Raw genomic sequence first — 24,530 nt, forward strand, 5'->3', positions numbered from 1 at the left:
ATGCAAAAGAGAACTGACCCAGTATTGGATATTGATAAGGAAGTCGTCATTCAATGGGCACCAGCCCACCTCCTTATTCCAAGGAAGTGGAAGAGGTGTTTGAGAACCATGACAGCTGCCGAAAGTGATAAACTAGAAATATGAAACTACACCCTGCACAGATACAGAGATAAGTGCTTTCTTACAAATATTTATTTTCCTTTATAAAGCATTTTGAGAGCTTTTCTATAATACATTTAATCTGTAGGTAAGTATTATAATTAATCTAATCTGTCACACTTTAATACCGGACCTTGGTTCAAAAATTAAAAAGGGAAAAAAATATACATATATAAATATTTAGCTTTGACACGTCTATGAGAACCCTGCATTTTCCCTCTCCTTCACTATGCTCCAAAGAATTATTCAAAGTTTATAACAGTGCTATGACTGTACACAGCAGTGCATTCCATATGATGGCATCAATACAAAATTGACATTAATTATAATGTCATGGCCAGCTTTCATTTTAGAGCCCGCACATGGAAAGTTCTATGACCAAGCAAATCTCAAATAGCACCAATTACAAAGACACTTTCGTTGGAGATACTCCAGAAATAAGAACATAAGAACATAGGGTAAGGAAAACAGGAAAAGATGCAGAATTTTTTTTAAAAAAAGGGGGGTGGGCAGAAAAATCAACAGAGAAACAGAAACAGACTTACTGTGGACAGACAGATCAGGTATTAAAAAGGAAATGCAAAAACTACATGGCTAGGAAGCCATGTACAATATTACATAATAAGAAACCAAGAGACAAGCGGTGAGTTACAATAAACTAATTCCATTCTGATTGCACTTTTGCAGCAAATGTAGAATTTTGACATGATAGAATTATTGTCATGTAAGTCAGTTCAGCCCTCCTTTATTACAGTATTACAAACAGGGTTGCATGTACTATTAGTGCATTAATACACCTCTTCAGGCATTTTATGAGGCACAAGGTCGTATATATCTCCAAGGCAAATATTAATAGATCAATTAAAGCACACAGTCATATTATTATAGTGCTCAAAAACAGGTTAGCAATTCTATTTAATTTTTTTTTTTAAAACATAACAGGTCCCCAAGCCAAAAAGTTTATAAATTAAGGCCCCAATACAGCAACTGATCCTCATGTCTATGTGAAATGCTGTTGACTTCAGTGGGGCTCTGCACAGATGCAGGAGTCTACCCACATAGATTCCCAATGAGAGGGATCAGAATCTAAGCAGAAAACATATCAAAAATGAACAGAAAGGGCAGGGAAGTAGCACAAGCGTGTGGTGTTGTTTTGTAATTCTGTTTTTGTATGGTGCATAAGCCATGGTCTATTTCTCTTTCTGTCCAATGACCTCTGCCTATATTTCTCTTTTGATAATTATTAACCCTTATTTTAATTTGTGTTATAACACTAGCCTTTTTTCTTTTTTAAACCTGTAATTATTGAGCTTTTTATTCTTTCAATAAGGACTAAAACCCCATGCCTTTTTTAAAAATATATTTTGTTGTTACAAAAGGCCTAGAATGTCAGTGTTAACTCTTTTTGAAGAGCAACTTCCAATTTTAACATACTCTTTCATTACAGAAAATGGTTTGCAGCAAAGAGAGGAGGAATTAAAAAGAACGGAGTAGCAAGAGTATCATGAAGATGTTTATGTTTGATAGTTCATTTTGCGGCAGGATTGTTTCTAAATCCTCACCCACAGCAAAGACTCTTCACATACAGCACTACTGCCGTGCAGCTGTAGCACTTTAGTGAAAATGTTCCTACACTTCTCCCAACAGAAGTTAATCCACCTCCCCAGGAGGCAGTAGCTATGTCAGTAGGAGAAGCTCTCCTATCAACACAACACTGCTTACGGGGGGGGTGGGGTGGGGTGTAGAATGTCAGTATAACTATGTTACTCAGGGGTGTAGACGGTTCACACCCTGAGCGACATAGTTATATTGCATGGGTTGGTAGTGTAGACCTGGCCTTAAATATGACTGGCTTTTTCCAGGAGCACAAATCCTCTCACTAGACTCCTCAGCAGCCCACGTGAAGAAGAGAGATCTTACAACTATTGCCCCTCAAGGGTTGCCTATTGGCAACAAGCACATGGGACTATTTCAAAGCCTTGTGAATCAGGGAGCACACAAGCACCCTCATTCACCATCTTACATCAGACACCCTAATGGGTGCGCATTCTCCCAACCTCAGTTTCTTCTCCTGAACTGCAGAGTTCTGTATGTCATCAGAACTTTTTGGGCAGAGGAAAAGATGACTAACATTGCTGGAGTTGCAGCCAACAATTGACTCAGTTCTTTATTAGCACCCCACATAGAAAGTCCGGTCCATTTGTCTGTCACTTCTCAAAGTAGGTAACAGTGAGACTGCTCAAGAGAGCAAAGTTATGTATGTGTTTGCAAGATCAAAGCCATGGTTATCACTATTCAGAATTTTTTCCTGTTCTCTCTCTTCACTATCTTTAAATATTAAAAAGGCAATTTTTCACCACAAAAAGCTCTAATAAAGGTCAAATATAATCTTTTCTGATATAGAAGATTTGATCAATAAATTAAATCTTGTGTAACAATTTAATGTAAATTTAAAGCAGCCTTTAAGCAATTTAACCCCAAAGGTATTCACAAAATTCATCTATATTAATATGCAGCGTAAAGAATCTGTGACAAGAAAAAGGGGTGGCTGCATGTGCAGGAGAGAGCGGGGTAGGGACTGATGGGATAAATTAAACAGAATATGACATTAAGAGAGAAAGATTTGAGGGGAGATTAGGAAAAGACAGACAGAAAGTTAGGGAGAACACAGAGAACACAATGCAGAGTATGAAGGAGAGAGGTAAGTAGGTGAAGAGAAAAACAAATACCGGAAATCACTCAAGAAAAGAAAGGACCATGTGAAGCATAGCAAGAAAGCATATCAAAACCATGAGAGCAGGGGTTTTATTATAGTGTATTAATCAGAAAAGTGACTGACAATATTACATATATTACCAAACTTTTATGCTCTTGAACTGTAGGGAGATGGTTTGGGGAGTACTGTAGCACAATTAGTTTTCACCCTAGCTAGGAAGTGCTTAAATAACACAGCAATGAGCACTATATGTTTAAAAAAAACAAAAGAGAGAGATTAGCTGGACAACTTAGTTCTTGGGGTAGCAGTGTCAGGTAAATATTTCAAGTCCTGTTTTATATTAGGCACAAGTTACAGTATCATTTATGATCTGCAGGGTATCTAACAAGACACAGTACATAGATGAAACATTTCAAACAATATTTCAATGAATGCACTAAAATTCTTGAACAGAAAATGAGGTTTGAAGCTCTGTTTGCAGTATCGTTGTAGCTGTTGTTCATAGAATATTACAGAGACAAGGTGGGTGAGGTAATAGCTTTTATTGGACCAACTTCTGTTGGTGAAATAGACAAGCACTGAAGTTTACAAAGCACTCTTCTTCAGGTCTGATATTTAAGATGACTTTCAGAACTAACCTAAGAGCTGTCATGATTAGAGAAAATATGAATAGCTTACATGTAGATAAACAGTATCTCTTCAAATTCTTCCTGTTCATGCAAAGTGTTGAAAGTCATTTATAATTTAACATTAGAGAAGGAAGAAAAAGTTGAAGCAATGTGGATAGAGAGCACACCTGTTATAATTTGGAAGATGGCAGAAACATTTTTAGTATACTAAAGATTAAGATCATTACATTTTGGGCTAGACACCAATGAAACATGTATTACATTCATTCACTCTGGCATCTAATTATTCTGTAGTTTAATTTTTCTCTCTATTTTGGCAAACACTGGGAGTATTGTAGAGGCAGAACACCTAGCCCCAAGGAAAGGAACAGCAGCATGTTGCTCTTCTCCTTGATACCCTCTGCAATGTTCCAAATCCCTACCAACCTAAGGAAAAAGGGATCAAGACCCAAACCTAAATCTCATTCTTCATGGGTCCAGACGCCCATAAATTTGCTTTTTATTTAAGTGTCTTAGACTTCTAAAATTCTATTATTATTATTTAATTTAGCTAGGTTTTAGTTCTCAAAACATTTTCTAGTATTTCACTATAATTGTAAACTCTTTCCAAAGTGATCATTATTCCAGTGAATAATTCAAGGTCAAATAAAGTGATTTCAGAATGAATACAATACATACCTTGATACTCTCTGGTCCAAAGTAAAGGTCTTAATGTTTAGCCCATTTTTAATGTTAAAAAGGGTTTGCATATCTTTAAAATTGTCTTCCATTTAATAGTAGTATGATCGCCATCAAAACTGCTTCATTACACAGAAGCATTGTCCTACCGGTCTCTTTAGGGTAGTATAAGTGGTTGTTTGAACAACATCAGGTAACAAACATTACACATGTAGCAATTGAAACTTCCTCAAAAAACTACACCAAATCTGGGAAAAAATTAGAGAGCCCATTTGTAAGTGACCAGAGTCACAAACAGGCATAAAATAAGTAAATAAATCACAGTGCATATCCTGACATTACATTAGAACATTTTTTAATCATGATGTAGAGCTGTTCTAACTCAAAGCTATCACACATAAATAAATCATAACCCAAACACATAAACACCAGGATAACATGCTGCAATTATTTTTTGGCACAATGCAACTCATTTGACATAACTTCTCCTTTCTCTGCCTTTACTGCTGCAGAAGGGAGGGAGGTGGAGGAAAGGAATCCCAGCAGCTCTAGCCCACTTGTTCAATGTTCATTAGTCACGCTGTTAATCTCATCACTGTTAATGAATACCATAAAGAGAAAGGTCTGTACTTAATTCATAACAAAATAAAACATCAAAATGGAGCACAATTAATTAACCAGCTTTACTAAAGTATCTTGAAATGACTCCATTTTACACAAATTGAACCCATTTGTCAGAACTAATGAAATACAGATGTTGAAGCCTTTTAAATATAAAAAGGAATGTTGCATGTGGTACATTTGGAAATGGTCAAAATTATTCAGACTTAATATTGTGTATTCAAACACATACAGGCATGCATGCACACACACACACACACAATACAGCTCCCCCAACCCATTTACTGGAACCATATGCTGGATCCTTGATTAAGCTCTATGTGTCAAACAATGTTCACACCTTATAATATATTCTGGTGAACCAACAATACTTTTTTCAACATTTCACTGAATTTAATTTGAATTAAATTGAATTCAATAATTTCACTGAATTATTTGGTGGATTTACCACTTGAAGTGTGAATTTCATAAATAAATTCAGTACACATGCTGCCAAATATCTATTAGGAAACTTTCATCTGAAATGAGTTATTTATTATTTAAAAGGTGGGTGGTTTGTATCATAAATGATCTGGAGGATGGTGTGGATTGCACCCTCAGCAAGTTTGCAGATGACACTAAACTGGGAGGAGAGGCAGATACGCTGAAGGGTAGGGATAGGATACAGAGAGCCTAGACAAATTAGAGGATTGGGCCAAAAGAAATCTGATGAGGTTCAACAAGGACAAGTGCAGAGTCCTGCACTTAGGACGGAAGAATCCCATGCACCGCTACAGACTAGGGACCGAATGGCTCGGCAGCAGTTCTGCAGAAAAGGACCTAGGGGTTACAGTGGACAAGAAGCTGGATATGAGTCAACAGTGTGCCCTTGTTGCCAAGAAGGCCAATGGCATTTTGGGATGTATAAGTAGGGGCATTGCCAGCAGATCGAGGGATGTGATCGTTCCCCTCTATTTGACATTGGTGAGGCCTCATCTGGAGTACTGTGTCCAGTTTTGGGCCACACACTACAAGAAGGATGTGGAAAAATGGGAAAACATCCAGCGGAGGGCAACAAAAATGATTAGGGGACTGGAACACATGACTTATGAGGAGAAGCTGACGGAACTGGGATTGTTTAGTCTGCGGAAGAGAAGAATGAGGGGGGATTTGATAGCTGCTTTCAACTTCCTGAAAGGGGGTTCCAAAAAGGATGGATCTAGACTGTACTCAGTGGTAACTGATGACAGAACAAGGAGTAATGGTCTCAAGTTGCAGTGGGGGAGGTTTAGGTTGGATATTAGGAAAAACTTTTTCACTAGGAGGGTGGTGAAACACTGGAATGTGTTACCTAGGGAGGTGGTGGAATCTCCTTCCTTAGAAGTTTTTAAGGTCAGGCTTGACAAAGCCCTGGCTGGGATGATTTAGTTGGGGATTGGTCCTGCTTTGAGCAGGGGGCTGGACTAGATGACCTCCTGAGGTCCCTTCCAACCCTGATATTCTATGATTCTATAAGACAGGCAGCAGCCAATCTCCTCAGTGGAAAGAGGAGTGAGACCAAACTAAAGAAAAGGTGGTGGAGCACCAAGAAAACCCAGAAAGGTCTCTGGTTTTTTGAACTCTATTAAAAAGTTTCATCACTTTGGTACTTCTCCAAGAATGTTTCTGTACACCGTGTTTGAAGCCAACATCACTGGAGGCCACTGCCAAAAGGTCTAGAATAAATAACCCGAGAGCCCATGAAAGGAAGAGGACTTTCGAGGCTGTCTGTCTGGATAAGGACAGCTGCCCAGATCCCTCCTGTGGTCCCTTTAAGGCGTTTCAAAGCGTCAGTGCCAGGCAGGGGTCTGTGTCTGGGACACGGTGCACACACCTCCCCACTCAGGCTCCTATGGCGAGGGGGCTGCCAGGGGAGGGCTCGGACTGAGCTACCGCCAGCCTCAGCGCCGCTCTCCTCCGCCAGCCGTGCGGCGGCCCCGCCCCTCCCTGAGCCTGTCTGTCCATCTTCCCCCCGCCAGCGACTCTGTCCCCGAGTCTCGCCCCCTCACACCCGCCTATGACTCTGCCTCCTGGGAGAGTTCACGCCCCTTTCCCCCTCGAGCCCCCTGTCCGCCTCCCGGCCAGCTCCCGCCTCCCGCCTGTCTCTCGCCTTGGTCTCCGTCCCCCCGCCCCAGGAACCGGTCCCCGCCGCCCGCCCGACACGTCGGCAGGACTCTGCGCCTCCTCACCAGTCGCTAGATGAAAGGGCTCGGACAGGGTCGGCGAGACGCGCGCTGCGCAGCGCGGGAACTCATCCTCAGTGCCTCCCACTCAGAGCCAGGCTGCCAGAGGGCTCAGACCGAGCGGAGCAGCGGCGGCCACGGCTACAGCCCAGGGCCGGGGGGCAGGAGAGGGAACAGCTGCTGAGTGCCCACACCGAAACAAGAGCTCACGGGATTGGCGGGAGCGCTGTGTATCCCGCACGCCTATTGGCTGACGGTAGCCACCGCTCCGGCCAGCGCCTTCGGGCAGGGAGCCAGGAGTGACTGGCACGCGGGGTCAGAGGGCGGGCACCGCTGACGGGGCTAGGTGCGCGTGGCGGGGCGAGGCAGGGCTGGGCTGGGCGCGCGTGTGTGGCGGCGGTGCAGAGCCCGGCATCGTGGGCAGCGCGCTTTCCCCTCCCTTGTTCCGCACAGGGACGGTTCGTTGCTGCAGGGGTCATGAGCACGGGCAGGACATTTCTAGGGACGGGGAGATGCCACCCCGCTCCCGGGAGAGCCTGCTTTAATGTGAGGGAGGAGAAGCAGCGCATTGCCAGCCTCAAAGATCCAAAATGACGAGTCAGACCCCCCCCCCCCAAAAAAAGAGAGATTTGTTGGGTTTTGTTTGTTTGAAGCTATTAGAGTTTTGTTCAGGCTCCCGCTGTTGACCTCCCACCCCGCCCATGCCCAGGGAAGATGTGGGGCAGTTAGTGTTGCCAGATCTCCCAAATTTAGTGCTAAGATTATCTTGACCCCTGATGTGGGCGCACTCACTACCACATCTGCCCATCCTGCCCAGCAGTTAATTCTGTCCCCACCTCCAAATCTATTCTGTACAGCAGTTCAGCCCCCAGCACCTCTGCTCCTCCAGGGGCTCTTCACCCCCCCCAACACACACACCTTTTCTGGGCCTAGGGTGGGCTACAGTGGGGTCCACTCCCTCTCCCCATTCCAGACTGGGGGCAGGGGTGTCGGCTCCAGGGGCCTCTTCTGCCCCTTCTCAGCCTTGTTGCTGCGAGGCGAGGAAGACACATAGATACCATCCTGGGCATATTGCTTACTGGAAGGGAGTGTGGCTGCCCTGAACTGCCTGGGTTCTTTAGCTCTCCCCTCTCCCACCCCCCAAATGGCTTTGGGTTGGTGAATGAAGGGGGAGAGAGAGCTGTGCCAGCAGTTGTTCAGCTCAGGAGGTAGGCAAGTGGGGCAGGCAGCCACTCAGGGTCAACGTTGCTAGAAAACTGGAGCTTCTCATTGTGAGACTTGCTCCAGCCCCCACTAAAATCCTGTTACTCAGGAAAAAATGATGAGTTGGCAACACAGCAAATCACAACGCACTGTGATGATGTTTGAAGGCAATGCCAGTGTCCGTACAATGCAGTCACCATGGTATACACTATGTTGGCACCATGCACCTGGGATATACAACACTGGTACCAGGTGCCATAGGATGGAGTTTCGTAGTCCATGAATGTTCTTGCCAGACATGCAGATGTTACAGTCTCAGACGTGGGGCTAGTTTTAAACTGGAGCATTTTATCAAAACATTTGCCATAATCCAGCTTGTACAGCTTGTACTTGGGGGGGCTTCCAGGACCCCAGCTTCTGCAACAACCCCTGGTCACATGTCCCTCTGATTTGTTCAGCAGAAAATTCCATCCCTTAAAGAAATGGAAAATAGAGCCCTCGCATACCATCCAGTTCTTATACCAAAAAATAGTCCAAATTTAGACTAGCATTCATATCATAATGTAGAAGTGCTCCACAATCCCCCGCAATAAAACTGGAAGAGGCAGGAGATGGAAGGAGTGTTGTGGATAACTCGTAGTCATATATTGAACACAGTTATGGTTCTCTTATCTCTAATAAGAAAGTGCAAAGACCCTGGACACTGCAGAACCCAACATACCATCGTCTATCTAGATCTCAGCAGCTCATATAAAAATGTTGAATGTCACCTCTGCAGTACCTGGACTGTACTAAGGAAATATTATTGCGGATAGATGGGGACCCAGGGCTGCCAACTACTTCATCTAGGCACAGTTTGAGTGACCTTGCTCCTGACTATTAAGTTTTGTGAACTGAAGACTCACCACCAAATACTGCTCTCAAACAACATTTGTGAAAGGATGTCAGTGGGATTGCATGAGTATCAGGGACAATTGAAAATGGCTCATATTTTTTTCAGTCCAGTCTATTGATGCAGAGTATTTAGAAACAGGCCACATGAGCAGGTATGTGGCCCCAAACCTCATTTGATAGAATTTCATAGATACAGAATTGAAGGCTAGAAGGGACCATTAGTAAGGATGAGATTCTGTCGCGGAAGTCACGGATGTGACGTTGCACTCTATATGCTTATAAGTGTAAATATAAAATAACTGGAATATGCTTTGTGCTAGGTATGCCATGTAACATATCTTTGCAAAGGTTATGATCTACTGCATATATTCATCCTATTTCTATGCATGTTTCATTTTTATGTCTGAAGTTATGAGCATTGGTTCTATGCTTGTATTTGAAGTGTTTGCTGTAGGAAACACATAAGGGAGGTTTGGCCAATATATTGTGAAGGGGCTATTCAAGTAATTGGGAGTACTTAACTAACAATGGACTTTGGGAGATGCCAGTCCACATCTGAGCTTACCTGGGAACGCTAACATGTAAACAATGGCGTTGGCCTGCAAAAAGCTGAATCATTCATGGACATGTGACTTGCCCAGGTGGCTACAAGCTCCATCTTGTTGCTGTGATTTTGCACAGAAGAACAAAGGGGTTTCCATCCACGAGAGAGACTATAAAAGGCCCAGGAAGCCTCTCCATTTTGTCTTCAGCTGGCTCAAGAGATGGCTTCTCTACCCCAAGAGATGCCTGAAAAAAGCTAGAACAAAGGACTGTAACTACAGGGGTGTGAGTGATTGCTGGACCCAGGCTATAAACTACAATGTTGGTCTGAAAAGTACTGTACCTGAGGTAGTATCTAGGGAGAGAAGTTAGTATTTGTAACTAGATCCTTAGTGTAGTAAGTTAGCCTTGCTATTTTGATTTATTTTACTTGGTAACTTACTTTGTTCTGTCTGTTATTACCTGAAACTACTTAAATCCTACTTTTTATACTTAATAAAATCACTTTTTTGCTTATTAATTAAATCAGAGTAAGTAATTAATACCCAGGGGAGCAAACAGCTGTGCATATCTCTATCAGTCTTGTAGAGGGAGGACAATTTATGATTTTATACTTTATAAGCTCTATACAAAGTAAAGCAGATTCATTTGAGGTTTAGCCTCCCAGAAAGACTGGGTGCTGGGAAAGTCCCTGTTAACTGAGAAGCCCCTGGGCTAAGTGAATCTTAGTTTCTGTGAATTCAGGGGGGCCTGGCCCAACCTGGTCTGTGCTGGTGCCAACTTGTGTGTCTAACTCAGCAAGATGGGAGTGGAGGGAAGCCTTTTCTGGCAGGGGGGTTTGTTCTCAGTGGTATTCCAGCACATCTAGTGACAGTCTTGGGGGGGGGGGTTCTGTGACCCAACCCATCACAATGGATTCTGTGACTTTCGCAGCTGCACTGGCTGGTGAGGCTAATCCTAGGGTCAGCTGCTGGGGAACCCTGTGTAGGGGCTAGCTGTCCAGTGCCAGGAGCTGCTAAGTTTTAGTCAGGGGTATTTATATAGTCAAAGTCATGAACAGATGATGGGCTGTGATTTCTTTGGTTTATTGCCCGTGACCTGTCCATGACTTTGACTAAAAATACCGGTGACTAAATCTTAGCCTTAACCATTAGATTGTGTAGTCTGACCTCCTCTATATCACAGGTCATTAAATTTCACCCACATTGATATGCCTTTTATAATTTTTAAAAGCACTAATCTTTTCCTTTTGCAGTCTCCTCTATATTTAGCTTTTTATTTTCAATGTTGTATGTGCATTGCTCCTTTTAAAATCTTTGTGAACACTAGGAAAACCTATAAGTATTTTTCTGCAGCTGAAGTGTAAACAAACAGGGTGCATGTGTTTTTACAATTGTGTTGTCATCTAACCTTGCTAATTGGTGTTGAAGATGTTAGTTTGCCCACCCCTGGTTTACATGATTTTTTGGCCTGAGAGCCACATCGGGTTTCCAAAATTGTATGGAGGGCTGGTTAGGAGAGGCTGTGCCTCCCTAAACAGCCAGGCATGGCCTGGCCCCCAACCCCTATCCGACCCCCCCCTCCCGACAGCCCCCACCCCAGGACTCCTACCCCATCCAACCCCCCCTGCCCCATTTCCTGTTCCCTGATGTGTACCCCCAGCTCGGGACTCCTGCCCCATCCACCACTCCCTGCTCCCTATCCTCTGACTGCCCCCGGACCCGCCTCCCCTGACTGCCCCCCACCGTCCCATCCAACCCCTCCTCTCCTTCCTGACTGCTCGGGACCCCTACCCCCATTCAACCCCCCTGTTTCCTGTCCTCTGACTGCCCTGACACCTATCCACACCCCCGGCCCCGACTATCCCCTCGAACTCCCCTGCCCTCTATCCAACCCTCCCTGCCCCCTTACCAGGTCAGGCTGGGGCTCTGCAGTTGCACTGCTCCAGGAGCTTGCAGCCCCCCCGCCCAGAGCATTGCACTGGCGGCGCAGTGAGCTGAGGCTGTGCGGGAGGAGGAACAGCGGGGGAGGGGATGGGGGTGAGGCTCCTGGGCCAGGAGCTCAGGGGCCGGGCTGGAGGGTCCCGTGGGCCGGATGTGGCCCATGGGCTGTAGTTTGCCCACCTCTGATCTAAACAATAGCTCACACATAAGCTCCGGGGGTGTTATATTCTTTGTATAGGTAACCTGACCCTTGCAACTCTACCAGTGGTGGAAGCTGTTGTGGCACACAAGGACGTTTACCACTGTGTTATCTGATCCTGCTAATGTGGCTTGTGTGGTCTGCTTTCTGTACTCCACTGCACAAAGGTCAAGTTTGCCAGAAGTCATTTACCCATATAAATCATGCACACTCTGGAGTTCATTTTTATACTGTTTTCCCAGGGATCAACTTCTTTTGCTTCAGTCAATAATATTTCTCAGAGGTGGCCTTCCTATGGGTGTGTTGGCAGCTGGCCTGTGAACACTGATGACCATCATAAGGAGATTGAATTCAGCTGGACTTTCATCATAAGCAATTCTTTTTTATATGATGAGGAATTCGAGTGACTAGCTGAGATAGTCATCACTTGGAGAGGCAAGTAGTGCTGTGAAAAGATGAAGGAATCTAAGCTAAGGTTGAGTACAGTAAGACTTGGGATAATAGTAATACGTGGAAGGAAAAAACATGTCAGTTCTCTGAAGAGCTGGACTGAATCCTCAGTACTCTTTCACAGCCCAATATACAGCATGAGACACTGTAGTAAGGGATAACAAAAAGGAGAAAGAATATAAAGACCATGCACTGAGCAGACCAGATGAAAAACTAGACCAAGAAATCTCAGCAAGTTCTGAGGTACATGTTTTAGGAGCCTCAGGATCTAGACATGGCAGCAAACAAGCTAGTGGCAGTTTGTTTACATGCAGAAGTTTAATCTCATTTACAATTGTTAGAATCTTTTAATGGAAAGGTACTACTGTGATTGTTAGAGACTTACTTTAATTGCCTCTGGTTTGTAGGTCTCCCACAAAAGCCCAATGTTTTATGCTTTCTTTGCAAAAGAGTTAACTAGTGAATACTGTTCCCAGAACTGGGATGATATAGTTTGGTTCGGAGAGATTTTGATGTGATAAGGTGATACATCAGTACTTGTTACAAAACAGAAACAGCTGAAACAGGTTAATTTGAGCTGTGTGTGTAAATCACTGTTTTTCAAATGGAAAAGGACATAATTGGTATGGAAAAAAAGATTATTTTTAAGCCTTTGAGAAAGAATGATAAACAATGGAGAGGAAAAGTCAATAAGTCACCCTCCTGCCACTTTAATTGGACATTCCAAACAGCGCTCTATGTACAGATTTGTATTTGAGGTTAGTAATAAGTCTGCTAGCTCGGAGCAGATGACCTGCTTTTTTCAGTTTGATACGTATGTGTGGCACTTTCTTCTCAAAACTCTGAGTTTTATAAGGCACTTTTTTAATTATCTCATAGGAAAAAAATTCTCTCCCCTGATCTTCTTTCTGCACCAGTTCCATAATTTAAACTCTTAAGGATACTCTCCTCCCCACAAAAGTGGAGAAAGAGAATCTTCAGGCTGAGAAAACCAGTGTATTTTTCATCAATCTGGGGACAAAGTTCAGTTCAGAGAGGTCTAATTAGCTTTCAAAGTTTGTTTGATTTGTTTGTGCATGCACAGATGCGGGTCACCCATGACAAGACTGTAGAGTCTGTGTCTTTTTTCCATATGACCTGGGAGGATAAGTGGTCTATTAGTGAGTCTGGGAAGGCTGCCACAACTTAGAGTGGTCCTCGGCGCTGTCTAAATATGCTGGGGGCATCTCCAACTACTGGGAAAAAGATAAGGCTCAGTAAGGCACAAGTATGAATTAAAGCTACCATAGCCTCCACTCTCCCCTCAAGCTGTGAGTTCTGTGGTACCCTGCCTTGCGTAGATCTACATTGCAATTAGACAGCCATGACTGGCCCAGGTCAGCTGACTTGGGCTCAGGGGCTGTTTAATTGTGGTGCAGACTTTCAGGATTGCACTCCTGATAGGATCCCAGGACTCAGGCTTAAGACTGAGCCAAAATATCTACACCACAGTTAAACTGCCCCTTCGCTCAAGACTTTATGATCCTTGGGTTGTTTGTTTGTTTGTTTGTTTTTTTTACAATAGGAACATCAAGTAGGATCTTAGTTTTGTGTGTCATCACAAAAGACTTAAACTTGGTCTTTACCTACCCTTAGTTGACAGAGAAGGAGATGCTGTGTTAGACTCTTTGAATTTTTTTTCACCCTGATTGTTCTTATTAAAAATTGGAGTGAAAGCTGAGTATTTGATCAGATGACTAAAAACACTTATTGAATTAAACAGATGTTTTATTTATATATTGCACACTGTCAAAGACATATCATATATCCAGTAAACAAGTATATCAAGTATTAGAGGGGTAGCCATGTTAGTCTGTATCCACAAAAACAACAAGGTGATTGTACTAGGTGACTTCTGGGTACCCATCTCACTCTGTCAATCTGTTCCCTCACTTCCCCAGGTGGATATTGTAGTGTTAAGAATGCTTGGTAGAGATCTTGTAGGTGTTTGGTCAGATAAGCACCACCGTATACCAGAAACCTGCTGACTGGTATACTTACCCACATGCCTCCAGCTTCCATCCAAACACATCATACGATCCATTGTCTATAGCCAAGCCCTAAGATACAACCGCATTTGCTCCAATTCCTCAGACAGAGACAAACACTTACAAGAGCTCTTCTAAGCATTCTTAAAACTACACTACTCACCTGAGGAACTGAGGAAACAGATTGACAGAGCAAGTCAGGTACCCAGAAGTCACCTACTACAGGACAGGCCCAACAAGGAAAACAACAGAACACCACTGGCCATCACATACAGCCACAAGCTAAAACCTCTCCAGCACATCATCAGCGATCTACAACCTATCCTGGAAAACAATCCCCCGACTCTCACAGGCCTTGGGAGGCAGGCCAATCCTAGCTTACAGACAGCTCCCCAACCTGACACAAATACTCATCAGCAACTACCCACCATACCACAGAAACACTAATCCAGGAATCAATCCCTGTAACAAACCCTGTTGCCTTCTCTGTCCCAATATCCACTCTAGCAAACCACCATAGGACCCAAACACACCATCAGAGGCTCATTCACCTGCATATCTACTAATGTGATATATGCCATCATGTGCCAGCAATGCCCCTCTGCCATGTAATTGGCCAAACTGGACAGTCTCTATGTGAAAAGATAAATGGACATAAATCAGACATCAGGAATGGTAACCTATAAAAGCCAGTAGGAGAACACTTCAGTCTCCCTGGACAGTCAATAACAGATTTAAAAGTAGCCATTCTTCAGCAACAACAGAAGTTCAAAAACAGACTTCAAAGAGAAACTGCTGAGCTACAATTCATTTGCAAACTTAACGCCATCAATTTGGGCTTGAATACAAAAGCAATTTTCCCTCTCTTGGTATTGATACCTCCTCATCAATTATTGGGAGTGGACAACATCCACCCTGACTACATTGGGCTTCAACATTCGTTCTCCACTTGTAAGCTAACTCCCTTCTCTTCGTGTGCCAATATATATATTTATGCCTGTATCTGTAATTTTCATTTCATGCGTCTGAAGAAGTGGGGTTTTTTACCCACAAAAGCTAATGCCCAAATACATCTTAGTCTTTAAGGTGCCACCGGACTCATCATGCAAGCTAAGACTACATGCCCCAAATAAATAAATGGAGCACCTGCCACGGAATTTTGTTGTGAACAGCTCTACAACAGGGATTCCCAGTTTTGGGGGATCTGCTCGAAGACTTTTACCTTGAGGGGCCCCTCCCTTGGAAGAATTTGGATCAGCTCAGCCAGTCCACTGTGCAGCTGAATTGAACCAGAATGAGAAGTGTTACTGAGGAGAACCGCCTCCATCAAGAAGAACAAAAAGAAGATTTGCATCCACCTTAGGTATTAGAAACATAGCCACTGCTTTTTTTGTTTCCTGGCTGTAGGAGGATACGCTTTCTGGATGCTAAGAAGGCTAATCCAACAACCCATAGACTGAGGGAGTTTATGTAAAACTTTCTGCGGGGTGGGGGGGATCTGTGGGGGACATGAATTCTGCATGTGTAGTGGTGCTGAATTCCCCCAGGAGTAATTATCACAATGGCTAAGAGAGAGTCCATTTTGAATCTGAGATTTCCTTAGGAGAGGTTAGGGCACTGGCCTGGCACTTTGGAGATCCAGGTTCAATTTCCTGCTTCACCATAAATTTATTGTGTGACCATGGGCAAATCACATAGTCTCTGTTCTGTGCCTCAGTTCCCCATCTGTAAAATGGAAATCAATGCTTCCCTACCTCACAGGGGTGTTGTGAGAATAAATATATTAAAGATTTTGAAGCACTCAGATACTACAGCAATAGGGGCCATATAAGTACCTAAAATATACAGCTAGAACATGTCTTCTCCCATCAGAAGGTCTCATGCCTCCTTCTTTGGGGTCACAGTGAACCTGGAGTAAGCCACAAAAAAAAAAAGCTGTTCACCTTGATCCAGGATCACGATCCTCAATTCCTAGAGACAATTTGCAGAAAAGGGCCTTTTCTGATGTGTGAAGAGAAAAGAGCTGAAGAAAATGAGAATACCCTTGAAAGACCATGGGAAGGGATCCAGGCATCCAAGGCGATGGCTTCTCATTAGGGTAAAATAAATAAATAGTGAAATCCTCCTTCCCAAAGCAAGTCCATAATGGGGGGAAAGGTGTGTAGTCCCCTACTTCAGGGCTGAGAAGGAAGGCTTTTTCTTACTCCTGGGATACGAAAAAGAGTAAAAATGTTAATACTTCTGTCACATGACAAGGGTCAGAATCCACTGATTTCAATGGCTACTGTTACATCCCTTCCCTAAAACTGGAGTAACCCTGATACTGGGGAAGGAACCTCCTGACTGCAAAGGAGTAACTTTTCCCTCTTTTCTTGGAAGCCAACACAGGAAGACAGATTTGTTTCTAGGCAAGTCAGATAGGGTTGAATCCAGGGTTTTTCCCTAAGACCTATCCCATATGAAGAGAAAAGTGATTTCTGGGACAAGACACCTGCCCTTTCACGCTAAATTCATAATGCTCAACAAGTCATGAGAGAGGAGCTGAGGATGGTAGCAGAAAGCCTGTGGGAGTCCTGGGAAATATCGCTCAGGCAATTGATCAAAAGAACTCTGGCTAGGATTATGTTTAAAAAAAATTTCTAGGAAGGAACAGAAAACCTCATATTTTAAGTTAGACAGATAGCAAATAGCTGACCAGTACATATAAGATGGCTAGACAGCTGCTGAGAACAGCATGGCACCCTCTTTGAGGGGAACCTTTAAGCTGATTGTGAACTCTGTAGGGATGTCTGTCCTTTCTAGTGTGACAAAGCTCCAACCTTGTCTCAGTGGGTCCCGCGCTTCCAGATGGATTTACGCTAGCCTCAGAGGCTCACTGTGACCCTTCACATAGTCCTTCTCTCTCTAGAGGCAAGGGTCACAGTCTACTGAGCCATTTTCATCATAAGCCAGCAAGGGAGATGGGAAGAAGCAACCCTCCATCACACAGTCTCTGTTGTCTCACAGTTTCTGTGATTAATCGCGGTGGGTGGGGGGAGAAGGGGGATCCCAGGCCCGCTCTCTACTCCGTGCCCCAGCCCAGGGACCCTAATAGTAGCAGTTATTGTGAGTGGACCTTTTGAAACAGGACAAGTACAATTCCCTGGGCCACTTCCCCACAGCAGCCCCCACCACTTCCTCAATATCTACTTCAACCTTACCTCAGGGTCTCCTTCCTTGTGCCTGATAGGGTTTGTACTGACTAGTTTCTCCAGCAGCGCAGCTTCCTCCTACAGCTCTTGACACACACACCTCACTGACTAACTGGGAAGCTTTTAAACTCGTTCCAGCCAGCCCTTGATTGGCTTCAGATGTCCCAATCAACTTAGCTATCTCCACTGCTTTCTAGAAAGATCTTAATTGGCCCCAGGTGTCTTGATTAACCTGGAGCAACTGCCATTTGGTTACCATGGTACCAGGGATTTGTTTAGCCTGGGGCTAATATACCTGTTCCTCACAACTTTCCTATAGCCATCTGGCCTTGCCCCATCACACTAGGGAAGGCATAACTGTGGACTCCCTCTAGGTTAGGAGAACTGCTTATTCCCCAAAGTCATTTGGGAATATATTCAATCCCCAAGCAAATTTATTTAAAAAAAACCTCAAAACATGACTGGCATCAGGAGAAGTCTAGGAGGTCTCTGATCTGCCCCCACTACCCACCCTCCACCTATCCAACATATTTTTTGTGGAAATTTATATGTTTTGTCAAAACAGCATATTTTATTTAAATGAATTTTTGATTAAAATGTTCTGACCAGCTCTAATAGTGAGTTTGTCCCTCAGATTCTGAGCTGTGGGGTGGGGAGATCCTATCCTTCTTCCTATTCTGATCCTTGGCCCACCAGAGCTGTCATGAAAATTCAAGACCATAAGGGTGGTGCCAGCAACTGAGAGATTCTTTTACTAAGAAAAAGGATCTATAATTCAACCAAATAAGTGGCTGAAAATAGTGGATAAAACATGAGAGTAAACCACAAAGGATTTTAGATAACATCAGAGGAGAGATTAAAACCTCCTATTAAGATTTAGGAGCCAGTAATGACTCACTAAAAAGAAAAGGAGTACTTGTGGCACCTTAGAGACTAACCAATTTATTTGAGCATAAGCTTTCGTGAGCTACAGCTCACTTCATCGGATGCATACTGTGGAAACTGCCTAATGACTCACTAATTCACTCAAGCACTGGATGATCTTATCTTCCCTTCACACAAGCCAGGTGGGCTGACTTAGTCTTTCACAGCCCCAGAGACCACCTAAAGTCATTGCCTTGCTCTGCTGCTGTTTCAGGGACAGCACTGACCTTTTAGGTGAGCTTTTCTACACCTTTTAGGGAAGATGAGTAGGCTGGTTTTGTCTGTCACTGTCCCAGAAATTGCTTCTGGGACAGTGACAGACAAAATTGATTCTGTCCCAGAATTGTCAAGCCAGGCCTTAAAAACCTCTAAGGATGGAGATTCCACCACCTCCCTAGGTAACCCATTCTAGTGCTTCACCACCCTCCTAATGAAATAGTGTTTCCTAATATCCAACCTAGACCTCCCCCACTGCAACTTGAGACCATTACTCCTTGTTCTGTCATCAGCTACCACTGAGAACAGCTGAGCTCCATCCTCTTTGGAAACCCCCTTCAGGTAGTTGAAGGCTGCTATCAAATCCCCCCTCACTCTTCTCTTCTGCAGACTAAATAAGCTCAGTTCCCTCAGCCTCTCCTCGTAAGTCATGTGCCCCAGCCCCCTAATCATTTATGTTGCCCTCTGCTGTACTCTCTCCAATTTGTCCACATCCTTTCTGTAGTGGGGGGCCCAAAACTGGATGCAATAGTTCAAATGTGGCCTTACCAGAGCCCAATAGAGGAGAATAATCACTTCCCTCGATCTGCTGGCAATGCTCCTACTAATACAGCCCAATATGCCATTGGCCTTCTTGGCAACAAGGGCACACTGCTGACTCATATCCAGCTTCTCATCCACTGTAATCCCCAGGTCCTTTTCTGCAGAACTGCTGCTTAGCCAGTCGGTCCCCAGCCTGTAGCGGTGCATGGGATTCTTCCTTCCTAAGTGCAGGACTCTGCACTTGTCCTTGTTGAACCTCATCAGATTTCTTTTGGCCCAATCCTCCAATTTGTCTACGTCACTCTGGACCCTATCCCTACTTCTCCCCCCAGCTTAATGTCATCTGTGAACTTGCTGAGGGTGGAATTCATCCCATCATCCAGATCATTAATAAAGATGATGAACAAAACTGGCCCCAGGTCCACCTCATCTGGAAGATCAACATAACTCACCAGAAGCAGCCTGCCTCTGATGCTCGAATAATCCAGGCCAAATTGTAAAGTTCAACTGGAACAACAAACTTTGCAGCATCCATAGTTAAGTCAACTGATGTTGGTGGCCAGGAACAACTCATTCCAGGACTGTCAGCCAATGCACTCTTAATGACCAGTGTGGCTAACTGACTTCACATCATGAGCTGGTGTATTTAACTGTTGATCTATCGGATGGCAGATCACCTTGTGATGGAGAATGAATTTGCTCCACTTTGCTCAGAGCTGTCCTTGCATCCAGGGGTGCTGGAACAATTTGTATAGTGGGGTGCTGAGACCCACTGAACCAACCTGTAAACCCTCTATATTTTGAAAACTATTTTAAGTCATGGGGTGCAGCAGCACTCCCTCCCACCCCCCTCACCTCTAGTTCCAGCACCTGTGCCTGAATCTGATCCAGCCTCTGACTGATAAGGAAATCTATTAATAAGCATATGTGTTGACAGTTTGTCAACATACATCATCTCACTAACGTTCTTGCAGTGTGAGGTATGAAAGGAGAGCTGAGGGAAAGTCACGTTTCAGATGATATTTCAGTCTGTCAACTCTAATATAAAAACCATGCATGATTTCTAAAAATAGGGTTCTCCACAGGGACATTGATTGTTTTCGTAAGGCAAGAGTCTTGCTACTGTGTTTTAAATTTATATTTTACAATTGCATTCAAAATTTACTACAGACTTAAAGGTTAGAAAATGCTGTGATGTTTACAGTTCCAGTTGTCTCTACCATGACTGTGCCTAAATGATTATGAAAAAGTCTGCCTATACAATGTCTCTCTTACCTGTAATTTGAAACATCAAGACTTCATGCGTGTTTAGAAGCTCAATGAAAATCTGGGGAATTCCTCTTATCTGCAACATCTACAATGAGCACCTGGTGGATGATGGCAGAAAATTGTGTAGGCATTGAGGTACAGATGATCAGCACGAGTGGGCTCATCCTCATCTGCAGCCTGTGTCAAAAATCATGTGTAGTCTCTAACTGTGACTCAACCGCCACACAATCTTGATCTTGTATGTGAATGAGCATGCTCTGAGCCTCTCAACTCTGCAACTCTTTTTAGCTTTCCTGCACCTGTGGTTTCTGCCTGGACTCATTGATCCTTCTTGTGTTTATGGGGCACAGTGATGTACAGCTCCCTTTTCTTGCATATGATGCAGATGACAGGGACTGATCCTGATGCACACACACGGAGGCCATATTTGACTGAAAGTGTCTTCCAGGAGCTAGGCAAAGGTGTGGAACTGGTGCTGGAGGAGGTAGACTGTCCATCATCCTGTTTCCCCTGAAATATTGACTGCTGAGCACAGCGTTTTCTTGTACTGTCTCTACACTTTTTGTCTATAAACCACACAGAGCAGTTGGGGTGGAACCCTGCATCATTAGGGATGTCATCAAATTCTTTTGGCAGGCGCTGTTGAAATGACTCAGCAATGTATTGATTATCAACATGCAAATCCAACCATGCTTGAGCACATTCATGGTATTTAAACCACCTGACATGTAAATGTTTGAGTGGACTCCTTGATTGAGGCTAGAGGCATATAACAATGCAAACCAGCTATAAAAGGTGATTTTATATGTGACTCTTAGATGATTGATTTCCTGATCTTAGTCACTGTCATAAATAGAAAGGGAAGGGTAAACCCCTTTAAAATCCCTCCTGGCCAGAGGAAATCTCCTCTCACCTGTAAAGGGTTAAGAAGCTAAAGGTAACCTCGCTGGCACCTGACCAAAATGACCAATGAGGAGACAAGATACTTTCAAAAGCTGGTAGGAGGGAGAGAAACAAAGGGTTTGTGGTCTGTCTACATTTTGTCTTTGCCGGGGATAGACCAGGAATGAAGCCTTAGAACTTTTAGTAAGTAATCTAGCTAGGTATGTGTTAGATTATGATTTCTTTAAATGGCTGAGAAAAGAATTGTGCTGAATAGAATAACTATTTCTGTCTGTGTATCTTTTTTGTAACTTAAGGTTTTTGCCTAGAGGGGTTCTCTATGTTTTGAATCTAATTACCCTGTAAGGTATTTACCATCCTGATTTTACAGGGGGGATTTCTTATTTCTAATTCTATTTTTATTAAAAGTCTTCTTGTAAGAAAACTGAATGCTTTTTCATTGTTCTCAGATCCAAGGGTTTGGGTCTGTGGTCACCTATGCAAATTGGTGAGGCTTTTTATCCAACATTTCCCAGGAAAGGGAGGGTGCAAGTGTTGGGAGGATTGTTCATTGTTCTTAAGATCCAAGGGTCTGGGTCTGTAGTCACCTAGGCAAATTGGTGAGGCTTTTTACCAAACCTTGTCCAGGAAGTAGGGTGCAAGGTTTTTGGGAAGTATTTTGGGGGGAAAGACGTGTCCAAACAGCTCTTCCCCAGTAACCAGTATTTGTCTGGTGGTGGTAGCGGCCAATCCAAGGACAAAAGGGTGGAATATTTTGTACCTTGGGGAAGTTTTGACCTAAGCTGGTAAAGATAAGCTTAGGAGGTTTTTCATGCAGGTCCCCACATCTGTACCCTAGAGTTCAGAGTGGGGGAGGAACCTTGACAGTCACCATCACTGAGCATGGCCATATTGGTTCTGTATGAATACATGTGTTAACTGGTCAAATCCAAAGCCTCCAAGCTTTACTAATGTCTCTTTTTTTTGTGCTGCAAGTGGCTGGCTCAGTACTGGGTTAAAGTTCCCATATTTGCACACTGGAGGCTGAAAAGTGAAAAGGTCTAGGAGAAAACAACTAAGTTACTTCTTGAAAATCTATATGGTTGACAATGTTAATTGCTGTGCTTGAAATAGCCTATAAATATTAATTGTTATTGCTAAGAAAATGTAGTGGTGCTAGGTATAAGCACCTTTCATTGTGTTCCTACCCTCTCCTTGTTTTGTTTGAAATTAAATGTATCATTCTTTGAGACATCAAAACCTCCCTTTAAGATGTAAAGATTTTATGTACTTTTTATACAATGCTGCCACTAAGGAAAATAGGCTGTTTGCCATGAAACCACATGTAACTATGAATATTTAGGAAGAAATTAATTTAAAATACCATGCATTTATCATCTAAATAGTTTGCCTGGAGTCAAAATGGAACACATTAATAGCTATATTGAACCATGAGTATTGCTGATGATAGATAAAATTAGAGAGTGGGGTACCGTTTTGCCCCAGTAATTTTACCAAAATAGAGAAATGGCTGATTATTACACATTATCTGTTTGCATGACCAATGAGGAAAATTTGGTGTATAATATGGATGAGACGGACCAGACTTCTGGTCTTTCTAACAATTTCATGCACACGCAAAAAGCCTTTTAAACATGTTTTCACCCATGTATTATGTATAAGTGTATGATGTTTTCACTATTTCAATACATTTTGAATAATATTTCAATTATTTTGGGCCCAGATTAGGCAAATACTGTGGAAATTATATCCAAAAGCTCTTTAATTGATATGCTGTCAAAATAGGTTGACAGCGGGTAACTTTGGATGTGCAGTGTCAGAAAACTGCGGGATTTCTTGCAGAGAACTTTTAATACAAGATCTCTTAGGCTACTGCCTACATAAAATGGCATAGAATATGTAGCGCTCCTCTTGCTGGTATGGAACACCACAATGATGGGCGTCACTATACGGCCTAGTCCTAAAGTCCTGGTTTAGGCCCAGATCAACCTTCACAGGATTTAAACTCAATGCTCTCCCAAACCTGACACATTCCCCAGAATTCACATGAGGCCAAGATACACAGCTGCAGTACTACTACATGAATCCTCCAGGACCATGGGTGCCCCCAGAATTCCCAGCTGAAGGTAACCGTGTAGGGACTATGGTGTGGGTGGTCATGCCTAGTGATCCAGAGCCAAGGATCAGAATCCAGGAAACAGAGCCAGAGCCAGAGCTGGGGTCAGGATCACACCAAGTATTAGATCAGAAGTCATGCCGAAGGCTGAGCTAGAATCAGTGTCAGGAATCACACTGAAGGTCAGGACTGCAGTTAGAGTCAGATAGCAGGATCAAGGATCAGATCGGAGTCAGGGAATAACGCCAGGGCAAACCAGAGTCAGGAGCTAATGTGCAGTACAGCACAGCAGCAGATCAGGAGTTCATGCAATTGTTCAGACAACTGCCTGTGCCTCCTTCTGGCTTAAATAGCATGTCTGGGCCAATCAGTGGAATCAGACATCTGCTCCAATCCAGAGCTTCATGAGAAGAGCACGGGTGGGCCAGAATTGTGCAAGCCCCTTTCCCTAGTGGTTCTAGAGAGCTGTCAGGTGGTGATCATGGTCTGGAACTGCTTGGGGACCTACAGGCCCAGGTTTAGGCCCTGCGAGACCTCACACTTTGTGGAAGAGTTAATAGGACCCAGATTGTATTTCAGGGACTTTTCATGGGGCACAGAGACTGCATCCTGAGCTCACCTACCCACTCCTCCACATATATCTTCAGCTCATACACAGAGACCTCTGCAGTGTCTGGGGGAGGATGGGGCCATCAAAAGAGGTGAGCTCGTAAGATGAGTTTATGGGCGCAAATGTGCCAGGAAGCTTTTATTGCTATTCTCTGTTTTTTAAGTCTTTGGTGTAACTGGACAGGATAGAATGATTGATGGAGAAGGGTGAACTATCAGGACTGTCAAGCATCTCTTCTGCTACCCTTTGTTAGTGATTGGCCTCACTTCACCTCTGGTCAGATCCCCTTCTAGTCTCACCTTACTTCCTTCTTCGGTCTCAGTTATGTTAGTTCAGATTCCATCCTTATAAATGTACGGTAAGAACCTAAATAGAACAGAATCTCAGCAGTAAGCAAACACACCCTTCTTGAAGTGCCATTTATGGTCTTAAATCTATGAACAGCTCCTGTGACACTCAAGCTGTAGCACTACACTACACCAAATTAACTGTTCT

The 24,530-nt window shown here is 43.6% G+C and overlaps 1 protein-coding gene across 2 annotated transcripts in view; it reads right to left on the reverse strand.

Moving 5' to 3' along the window:
• The window catches only part of IBTK (inhibitor of Bruton tyrosine kinase), a 103,996-nt gene extending 96,832 nt beyond the window's left edge, over positions 1-7,164 (reverse strand). For both annotated transcript variants that reach the window (XM_074948033.1, XM_074948035.1), the window contains exon 1: positions 7,011-7,164. The gene's annotated coding sequence lies outside the window, so the exon portion shown is untranslated. The remainder of the gene's footprint in view (positions 1-7,010) is intronic.
• Between the last annotated feature and the right edge of the window lie 17,366 nt (positions 7,165-24,530).

This window comes from Natator depressus, chromosome 3 (genome assembly GCF_965152275.1).
Source record: "Natator depressus isolate rNatDep1 chromosome 3, rNatDep2.hap1, whole genome shotgun sequence".
Classification (NCBI taxonomy): Eukaryota; Metazoa; Chordata; order Testudines; family Cheloniidae; genus Natator; species Natator depressus.